The sequence below is a fragment of the Chiloscyllium punctatum genome, chromosome 27 (genome assembly GCF_047496795.1).
Source record: "Chiloscyllium punctatum isolate Juve2018m chromosome 27, sChiPun1.3, whole genome shotgun sequence".
Lineage (NCBI taxonomy): Eukaryota > Metazoa > Chordata > Chondrichthyes > Orectolobiformes > Hemiscylliidae > Chiloscyllium > Chiloscyllium punctatum.
Genome location: NC_092765.1, coordinates 30731853 through 30742945, shown reverse-complemented (window position 1 = coordinate 30742945; position 11093 = coordinate 30731853).

The following is an 11093-nucleotide window of genomic DNA, read 5'->3' as shown; positions in this document are numbered from 1 at the left end:
TACTTACCTTCAGTATATTCCATGTATCATGCTCTTGCCCACTCACTCAGCCTGATAAATCCCACTGAAGCCTCTTTATATCTTCCTCACTATTCACATTTGTACCATCTGCATTCTTGCAAATACTACAATTGGCCTCCACATGCACATTATTGATACAGATTATAAACAGCCTGGCCCTAGGATTGATCTTTAAGATATCACACTGGAAATAGCCCGCCAACCCTAAGAATGACTCTCTTATTTCTTCTTTTTGCCTGTAAACCAACCCTGAATCCATTACCACCATCCTAGATGCTTTAATGTTGTTTCCTAACCTCCTGTGCAGGACCTTTATTAAAAATCTTTTGAAATGCAATCCAGCATATCCACTGGTTCTTTCATTTAAATGCTCTCCCAGTAACACCCTCAAAAAAAAATTCAGGTTTGTCAGTGATGACCTACCCTTCGTAAATCTGTGCTGACTCTGTTCAATCAAATAAGTACTTTCTAGTAATTATAATTATCCAGTAATTATATCCTTTACAGATTCTAGTACTTTCCCTCCTGCTGACATCAGATTAATTTGTTTCCTCTGACCCTGTGTCAAACAGGGGGGTTACATCTGAAACCTTCCAATCTGCAGGTGCTATTGCTGAATTAATAACATTTAGAAAGATGATCATCAATGCATCTGGTTTCACTATAGCTATCTCTTTCAACACTCTCAGGCATCTTGTCCCACAGATCTGTCAATCTTTAGTCTCATTAATTTCCCCAATGCTATCATCTTACTAATATTAATTTCTTTCAAGTCATACTCTCACTTGACCCTTGAATTGTAATTACTTCAGTGAGACACACTATGCCTTCCCCTAAAAGCAAGCATTTCTGCTATTTTTGTTTGTCAGTATTAATTCTCCTGTCTTTGCCTATCAAACACATTTATCTTTACTAATCTTCCTTTTTACACACCTTTGGAAGCTTTTCCAATTAGACCTAATGTTATTTGCTATTTTACATTTATATTCTATTCTTTTTCTTTAGCAATGTCTTGGTTGTCTATTATTGAATTCATTTTTTTTCATTCATTTAAATTCTTAATCCTTGGCCTTACAACATTTATTTTTGGCAACTACAAATCCTTTTTTAAAAAAAATCTAATCCTGTTTTTTTTACCTTCCAGCGTTACCCATGGCTCTCTTGCTTTTCCTATTAAGTATTTTTGCCATTAAGGAATGCATGTTTTTGATAACATTTATTCGAATACAAAACATTTCTGTCAACGTTCGATGTATTTTTTCAGTCAGCACTGCCAACTTTCTCTATATACCTTTATAAAGGTCTTGTTGAGACTTAAGACCATAGTATCAGATTTAAGTACACCTTTTTTCAAGCTTCATGTAAAATTCCAAGGCATTTGATACAGTTCCCCATGGTAGGCTCATTCAGAAGGTCAGGAGGAATGAGATTCAGGGGAACATAGCTGTCTGGATACAGAATTGGCTGGCCAACAGAAGACAGCGAGTGGTAGTTGAAGGAGAATATTCTGCCTGGAAGTCTGTGGTGAGTGGTGTTCCACAGGGCTCTGTCCTTGGGCCTCTATTGTTTGTAATTTTTATTAATGACTTGGATGAGGGGATTGAAGGATGGGTCAGCAAGTTTGCAGATGACACAAAGGTGTCGTTGACAGTCTAGAGGGCTGTTGTAGGCTGCAGCGGGACATTGTCAGGATGCAGAGATGAGCTGAGAGGTGGCAGATGGAGTTCAACCTGGATAAATGCGAGGTGATGCATTTTGGAAGGTCGAATTTGAGAGCTGAGTACAGGATTAAGGATAGGATTCTTGGCAGTGTGGAGGAACAGAGGGATCTTGGGGTGCAGGTACATAGATCCTTTAAAATGGCCACCCAAGTGGACAGGGTTGTTAAGAAAGCATATAGTGTTTTGGCTTTCATTAACAGGGGTATTGAGTTTAAGAGTCGTGAGATCTTGTTGCAGCTCTATAAAACTTTGGTTAGACCACACTTGGAATACTGCATCCAGTTCTGGTCGCCCTATTATAGGAAAGATGTGGATGCTTTGGAGAGGGTTCAGAGGAGGCTTACCAGGATGCTGCCTGGACTGGAGGGCTTATCTTATGAGGAGAGGTTGACTGAGCTCGGACTTTTTTCATTGGAGAAAAGGAGGAGAAGAGGGGACCTAATTGAGGTATACAAGATAATGAGAGGAATAGATAGAGTCGATAGCCAGAGACTATTTCCCAGGGCAGAAATGACTAACACGAGGAGTCATAATTTTAAGCTGGTTAGAGGAAAGTATAGAGGGGATGTCAGAGGCGGGTTCTTTACACAGAGAGTTGTGAAAGCATGGAATGCGTTGTGGAGGCAGGGTCATTGGGACATTTAAGAGACTCCTGAACATGCATATGGTCACAGAAATTTAAGGGTGCATACATGAGGATCAGTGGTTGGCACAACATTGTGGGCTGAAGGGCCTGTTCTGTGCTGTACTGTTCTATGTTCTATGTTCTAAAATGGATACTATTCATCTAAAGGTTCTTTTACAACAAGATTGTTAATTAGTCCTTTCACTTTGCATTATACTATAATCTAAAATAGCCTGTGCCCTAGTTGGTGTCTTAATAAATTGCTTCAGAATACTATCTCAAGAAACATTCCAGGAATTTTTTCTCCACAGTAATGGTGTTTAGTTGATTTACCCAGTCTACACTCATCATTTCTACACTTTCCTTGGTACTAATCTTTAATTTCCTGATGTATACCATGTTGTACATTGCTACTAATATTTAGTGGCCAATAAATCACTCCTACCCACGTTTGCTGCCCCTTGCTGTTGCTTTGTTTCACCTGAATTCTACATCCAGTACTTCTGATCAGAGATCCTCCTACCCCATGCAGCAACAACCATTTTATTTTCCTTATGCCTATCCCTCCCAAATGTCAAATATCCTTCGATGCTCCATTCCCAATCTTTGTGATCCTGCAGCCACATCTCTGTAGTAATTTGAAATAATTTCTTTTCATTCCCACTAGTACCATCAATTCATCTATCTTGTTGTGAATGATGTGGACACGGACCAAAGCAAGCAAATGGGACTAGGTAAGTTTGAGATATCTGATCAGCATGGACAAGTTGGACCAAAGGGTTAGCATATGTTCTATATGACTCTGTGTTCAATTCTGCCTTTTTAACGCTATTCTGTGTTTAACACTATTGACCAATTAATGATTGGTCAATTCTAAGATTTGTTTTTACTGCCTTCTACTTTCAATCTCTGTTTTTATTTCCCATAAACAGCTTTATCTTTATTCTGTCCAAAATCCCTCTGAGATTCCTATCCCCTAACAAACTAGTTTCAACCCTCCCTAGCAACATGAGCAGATCTCCCCCCAAGAATTTTGGTCCCAGTTCTTCTAAAGTGTGAAATGTCTTCCTTCTTCAGATCCCATCTGCTCCAGTATTAGTCTCCATGCCTCAGAAATCTGAATCCCACCTTTTGGGAACCATTTCTCCATCCATGTGTCCATTCACTCAATCTTCCCATTTCTGGACTCGTGAGAATGTGATACTGGGAGCAATCTTGAGTTTACTGCTTAGAATCCTGCTTTTCAGTCTCTTGCCTATCTCCCTAAACTCTACTTTTCAGACCTTAACTGTGTCATTTGCACCAATGTGGATCACAACCTCTGGCTCTTCACCCTCCCCCAAAAAAATGTTCTGTAGCTTCTCCAAGATATCCCTGTTCTCGGCATCAGGGAGGCATAACATATCATTCTGGAATCATGTCTGTGGCCACTAAAATATGTCTATTCCCCTAACTGTAGAATGTCCTATTACTGTTGCTCTTCCATTCTTCATCCCACCAGAAGCTGCATCATCTGTAGATGATAGCACCAAAATATGTTTGGATGAGGATGAGGAGAAGGCCTAGAGAGCATGAAGAAAAACCATTGCAAATGATTTGGCCATGATCAAATACATAAGAGTGGAATTAACCAAGGATCAGCTGCTTGAATTGGACAATAATGATGAGATGTTAGAGGATGGTGTGGTCAAATGTGACTATCAAAAGGTCAAGGAGGATAATGAGTTAATTATGCATCAAGGTCACAATTACAGAAGATACATTTGTGAATTAACCATTAACCAATCATGGAGGTCTGTTAAAGAGGGACTGTGAATACGATGTGTGAGAGAGAAGATTATAGGTTTGGGAGATGACATGTTCAGGATTGGAGAGGGAGGTTAGAAAGAAGCAGTCATTTTCAAAAACAAAAAAGGGTCAAATGGTGAACTTTTAAAGTAAGGAGTTTGTGGAGGAAGGAATTGATGAAAGGTAGGGGAGCAATACTTTAGAAGATGGATCTATTTACATTATCAACTACCATGGCACCCAGAAGGAAGTTAAGATGGTCATGAGTTTAAATCAGTAGTTGGGACCATAAACAGCATGGCGGTACACAGAAACCAGACTAGAGAAAAATGAAGTTTCAGGGTAGGGTGTGAGGAAGCTTGAGATGAAGTTAGTCTCGATGAGAAAATGAAAGTGGTGGTGGTTGGGGGGTAGGGAGGGGTGGAATTTGAAGAATTGGTGGTGTCAATCTCAGTGAAACCATTTTTGCTGGGATTTATCTGTTCCAAATTTAAAATTAGAATGAATTGCAGATGCATCATGGTAACCCAAGCATTTTGCAACTACATTCGCATCTTAGAAATCTCATTTATCATCACAGATTGTCCTCCATTGTCCAGTGTGGAGTACCTCCACTCGGTCTTCATAATTTCATTGCCTGACCACCAACCCCTCAGTGAGAGGAGGGCTATCTAGAGATGACAGAGACTGCAACCAAAATAGCAAACCAAACTGGCACAAGCACAAGCACAAGTTAATGATTTGTTGCTAACACCAGGTTTTTCATTTGTTTTTGTAATACCTTCTGAAAGTTAACAATAACCCACCTTTTTTAAACCAGGTATAAGAGGCTTTCCCTCCATATTTGATTCTTGATGAAGAAAAACAAATGGAGTAGTTGGGAGAATCCAAGTGAGTGACATAGTATCAGCGCAATGGATGACACACATTCATCTCCTATTATTTTTAACCTGTAATTAGTACTTTCTTTTAAATTAAAAGTTACAACTTTGAATTGATTATGAAACACACCATTATATTTGAAGCTTCAATGCTCTTAAATTCAAACCTTATTATGCTTCATTATGTTTACTTCATAAATAATTATTTACTTTAAATAGACTAAACCTTTCTGAAGTATTTCTTAATTTGTTGTTTTAACTTTGTAAATGGATATCATATTTAACACATTCAACTTTAACTGTCATATTTATGCAAATGTTGCTGGCCCTGACAAAGTTTTAAGAAGGAATTGAATTTATATTGCACCGTTCGGATCTCACAGAAATGAATCAAAGTACTCAAACTAGGGGTAATTACTTTTGGAATCCAATTGCACTGAAGGACCTTTATCACTCGATAAGTTCTTTCATATCTTCAGTTGTCCAAAAATGTTTCATGGCCAATAAAATATTTCGATGTATTCAGTATTATAGAAAATACAAACCAGCAACTAACTTGCACACAGTAAGTCTGCAATGAAATAAATGACAAGTTAATGTTGATAGCTTGCAAAATAAATGTTAGCCGTGACACCTGAGAATTCTCCTCCTCTTCTTTGGATGGGTGCAATAGAATCTTTTACCCATCTAAACATCTGACAGCACAGCAATTCAGTACCACAGAAACACTCTAAAGCGTCAGCCTTGATTAATACATTTGATTTCCCCCCCGAGGCTTGAATGTGCAAACTTCTATAACTGTATACTGAGTGTTGTACCAAATAAGCAAAGCTGACAGTTTTGGGATAAAGAATACAAAATAACAGTGGATTGTGCTGTTCCAGTAGCATTAGCAATCCTGTGCCACACTCCAGCAATGATATCAACATTCTGAGCAAAGTCCATATACTCTGACCTTCCTATCAGTTTGAGGTATGAGGTCACTTGTAGCATATAAAGTGAACTCCTTTGACATACATAGCAACTTTTCGAGGTACAAACAATTGAGTATGTTCTTCCAGGCAATTGCATAACTGTTAAGCACAAAAAATTTAAATGAGCATCATGGGCAGAATCTCATAGAGATTGAGTAACATTGGCTATGGTGACATGTGGAACATTCAGATAAGAATCCAGCAAGGCCCATTTCAACATAAAGATCATCTGGTTCTACCTTATGTGCTTTTCACAAACAGCTTGGCAAGATTTTTCACAAGATAGTGGCAATATACCAGTTGATGGGGATTAAAGCATGCTGAACAGCCTTGTTAAACCACAACCCACCTGATTAATAATCAACTTCCCATCTTACCAAATTCACCAATCATGCTCTGAGTTCGGAAAACTTGACAATGAAACCACATCATATAGCTGGTGTATTCAGCTCACTAATTGCTCTGATAAACTCTGTCTTGCCTGAAACTGAACCGCAGTCTGGGCACTATCAGCAGACACCAGGTGCGTACACTATTCCTCCAATGTCATTGGCATCTGCTGGCCTTTCTACCATGCACAGGTAGTGCTCTCTGGAAGAACATTGCATTTCACAGCATACCAGCAACTAGCATCAGGCTGCAGTGTAGGGGCATTTTGAAAATTGGGACAAGCAACTGAGCTCTCACTCTGGACAAGCTGCATCTCAGGGCTGTTCATTCACTCTTAGTGCTCGCTCACCTACTGCCCATCTGCATTCTCAGATTCACTGCCATGCCATGCTGTGCCACTTCGTGGACACGAAGGGGTGAGGGGGCGCAGCAGGGTTTGTGCAGTGAGAGGAGTAAAATAAAGCTTGGTTGGAAAGTGTGTAACGCAAAGGCTTGGGGATCATCCACAAGCAGGAGCATCCTGGTTTAAAGAGGAGGGCAATGAATGACCACACTAGGCACAGTCACTGCATATGGTAAAAACAATGACTGCAGATGCTGAAAATCAAATACTGGATTAGTGGTGCTGGAAGAGCACAGCAGTTCAGGCAGCATCCAACGAGCAGCGAAATCAACGTTTCGGGCAAAAGCCCTTCATCAGGAATAAAGGCAGTGAGCCTGAAGCATGGAGAGATAAGCTAGAGGAGGGTGGGGGTGGGGAGAGAGTAGCATAGAGTACAATGGGTGAGTGGGGGAGGGGATGAAGGTGATAGGTCAAGGAGGAGAGGGTGGAGTGGATAGGTGGAAAAGAAGATAGGCAGGTCGGACAAGTCAAGGAGACAGTAACTGAGCTGGAAGTTTGAAACTAGGATGAGGTGGGGGAAGGGGAAATGAGGAAGCTGTTGAAGTCCAAATTGATGCCCTGGGGTTGAAGTGTTCCGAGGCGGAAGATGAGGTGTTCTTCCTCCAGGCGTCTGGTGGTGAGGGAGCGGCGGTGAAGGAGGCCCAGGACCTCCATGTCCTCGGCAGAGTGGGAGGGGGAGTTGAAATGTTGGGCCACGGGGCGGTTTGGTTGATTGGTGCGGGTGTCTCGGAGATGTTCCCTAAAGCGCTCTGCTAGGAGGCGCCCAGTCTCCCCAATGTAGAGGAGACCACATCGGGAGCAACGGATACAATAAATGATATTGGTGGATGTGCAGGTGAAACTTTGATGGATGTGGAAGGCTCTTTTAGGGCCTTGGATAGAGGTGAGGGAGGAGGTGTGGGCACAGGTTTTACAGTTCCTGTGGTGGCAGGGGAAAGTGCCAGAATGGGAGGGTGGGTCGTAGGGGGGTGTGGACCTGACCAGGTTGTCACGGAGGGAACGGTCTTTGCGGAAGGCGGAAAGGGGTGGGGAGGGAAATATATCCCTGGTGGTGGGGTCTTTTTGGAGGTGGCGGAAATGTTGGTGGATGATTTGGTTGATGCGAAGGTTTGTAGGGTGGAAAGTGAGCACCAGAGGCGTTCTGTCTTTGTTACGGTTGGAGGGGTGGGGTCTGAGGGCGGAGGTGCGGGATGTGAACGAGATGCGTTGGAGGGCATCTTTAACCACATGGGAAGGGAAATTGCGGTCTCTAAAGAAGGAGGCCATCTGGTGTGTCCTATGGTGGAACTGGTCCTCCTGGGAGCAGATACGGCGGAGGCGGAGAAATTGGGAATACAGGATGGCATTTTTGCAAGAGATAGGGTGGGAAGAGGTGTAATCCAGGTAGCTATGGGAGTCAGTGGGTTTGTAAAAAATGTCAGTGTCAAGTCGGTCGTCACTAATGGAGATGGAGAGGTCCAGGAAGGGGAGCGAGGTGTCAGAGATAGTCCAGGTAAATTTAAGGTCAGGGTGGAATGTGTTGGTGAAGTTGATGAATTGCTCAACCTCCTCACGGGAGCACGAGGTGGCGCCAATGCAGTCATCAATGTAGTGGAGGAAGAGGTGGGGAGTGGTGCCGGTGTAATTACAGAAGATCAACTGTTCTACATAGCCAACAAAGAGACAGGCATAGCTGGGGCCCATACGTGTGCCCATGGCTACCCCTTTGGTCTGGAGAAGTGGGACGATTCGAAGGAGAAGTTGTTAAGGGTGAGGACCAGTTCGGCCAAACGAATGAGATTGTCGGTGGACGGGTACTGTTGGGGACGTCTGGAGAGGAAAAAACGGAGGGCTTGGAGGCCCTGGTCATGGCGAATGGAGGTGTAGAGGGATTGGATATCCATGGTGTAGAGGGATTGGATATCCATGGTGAAGATAAGGCGTTGGGGGCCAGGGAAACGGAAGTCTTGGAGGAGGTGGAGGGCGTGGGTGGTGTCTCGAACGTATGTGGGGAGTTCCTGGACTAGGGGGGATAGGACAGTGTCAAGGTAGGTAGAGATGAGTTCAGTGGGGCAGGAGCATGCTGAGACAATGGGTCGGCCAGGGTGGTCAGGCTTGTGGATCTTGGGAAGGAGGTAGAACCGGGCAGTGCGGGGTTCCCGGACTATGAGGTTGGAAGCTGTGGGTGGGAGATCTCCTGAGGTGATGAGGTTCTGTATGGTCTGGGAGATGATGGTTTGGTGATGGGGGGTGGGGTCATGGTCGAGGGAGCAGTAGGAAGAGGTGTCCTCGAGTTGGCGTTTGGCTTCAGCGGTGTAGAGGTCAGTGCGCCAGACTACCACTGCACCCCCTTTATCCGCTGGCTTGATGGTGAGGTTGGGATTAGAGCAGAGGGATTGGAGGGCTGCGCGTTGTGAGGGTGAGAGGTTGGAGTGGGGGAGGGGGACGACAGGTTGAGGCGGTTAATGTCCCGGCGGCAGTTGGAAATGAAGAGGTCAAGGGCAGGTAATAGGCCAGCTCGGGGTGTCCAGGTGGATGCAGTGTGTTGGAGGTGGGCGAAGGGGTCCTCGGAAGGTGGGCGGGAGTCCTGATTGTGAAAGTAAGCTCGAAGGCGGAGGCCACGGAAGAATTGTTCGATGTCACGTCGTGTATTAAATTCATTGATGCGTGGACGGAGGGGGATGAAGGTGAGTCCTTTGCTGAGGACTGATCGTTCGTCCTCAGTGAGTGGGAGGTCTGGAGGGATGGTGAAAACTCGGCAGGGCTGGGAGCTGGGATCTGGTGTGGGTGTGGAGCTGGGAGTGGAGTCGGAGCCAGTACCAGGAGTGGGTGTGATGGTGGGGGGAATGGGGGTGGAGGCATGAGCAGGGGTAATGTTGCCCTCGGGGTTCTGGGGTGTGGGTATAGTGACAGTGGGGTCTGTGGGGGCCGTGTCAGCAGAATGCAGGTGAGTGGCGCTGGTGGGGGTGGAAGTGGTGGTGATCATGGCAGTAGGGGTGGCGGAAGTCACTGAGCGTGTGGCATCAGCGATGATGTGAGGGCCGGAAGTGGCTGTGGGAGTGGCCATGATGTGAGCGGAAGTGACATCATCACTCAGCGTGGGGGTGGTAGCTGCGTCAGCCGCATGGCTAATGGCGTTTCCGAGGCCAGGGGAATCTTCTGGAATGTTTGAGGAGCGCTGGTCATGGAGGTGGGTGGATAAAAGTTTGTTGTACTTACAGTTTTTGATGTTTGAGATGGAATTGAAATACTGTTTGTTGAGAGTGTGCATTCTCCTGAGGATGTAGTACAGAGTGGGTCCTTTGCAATTCTGAGAGAGTGTGGCCCTCAGCTGAGGCAGGGCTGACTGGAGAGAGGTTAGGTGACGGCGCATTGCTGCAAGCGTGGAGCGGAGGATCCTGAAGGAGAACTGTTGCTGGTGTTTTTGAATCTGTAGTCTGTACTGTTTGTCCTGTTCGGGTCCGAACTCTGCTGGTTTAAAGGTGGTCTGGAGTCCGTGTGGGATGAGTTGGTTACGGAGGCATGCACTGAGGAAGCAAATGTGGCTGTGGTACCGAGTTTGTTTCACAACATGGTTGAAGAGCTTCAGAGCAGAGGAAATGATCTGGGAGTTGCAGTGGGAGAGGGACTCCCTGAGATTCTTGTAGAGAGAGGAGGCAAACTTCTTCAAGGCAGGCATCCTTGCAAGAGGATTCGCAGTAGGGTTAAAATCAACAAGGTAAAAACAATGACTGCAGATGCTGAAAATCAAATACTGGATTAGTGGTGCTGGAAGAGCACAGCAGTTCAGGCAGCATCCAACGAGCAGTGAAATCAACGTTTCGGGCAAAAGCCCTGACTGCATATGTCAGGGGCTGGGTGAGGAAGGTGGGCAAGTGTAAGTTCGTGGAGATGGGTTAGGTCAGGACTTGGGGAACTGTGAAGCTTGTGGGGTTAACAGAATGGGCACTAGGAAGCGGATATGGATATTTGGGAGCTCTCTGGTGGGAAGCCACTGGTGGAAGAAGATGACAGTCACTTTCTATTGTGATACAAATCAAAAGTGTCCATTAGAAAGAAGACCATTGTGAGCATGCTCAGAGTGGGTGGCATCACAACCCGTGAGGGATAGGGTTGCTTTTAAAGGGATAGAACATTGCTCACAGGCCCATGCAAAGTAGAACATGTAGGCTGTCTATTCCCTTGACCATCCTACAGAAATGAGCCTCTTTGTATGTTGTACCTCCCTGACCCAACCACTGCTGGACAACTGTTCAACAGCTCCACCTTTGAGCACAGAGACAGCTACACATTAGGGATGTTAAACAAGGA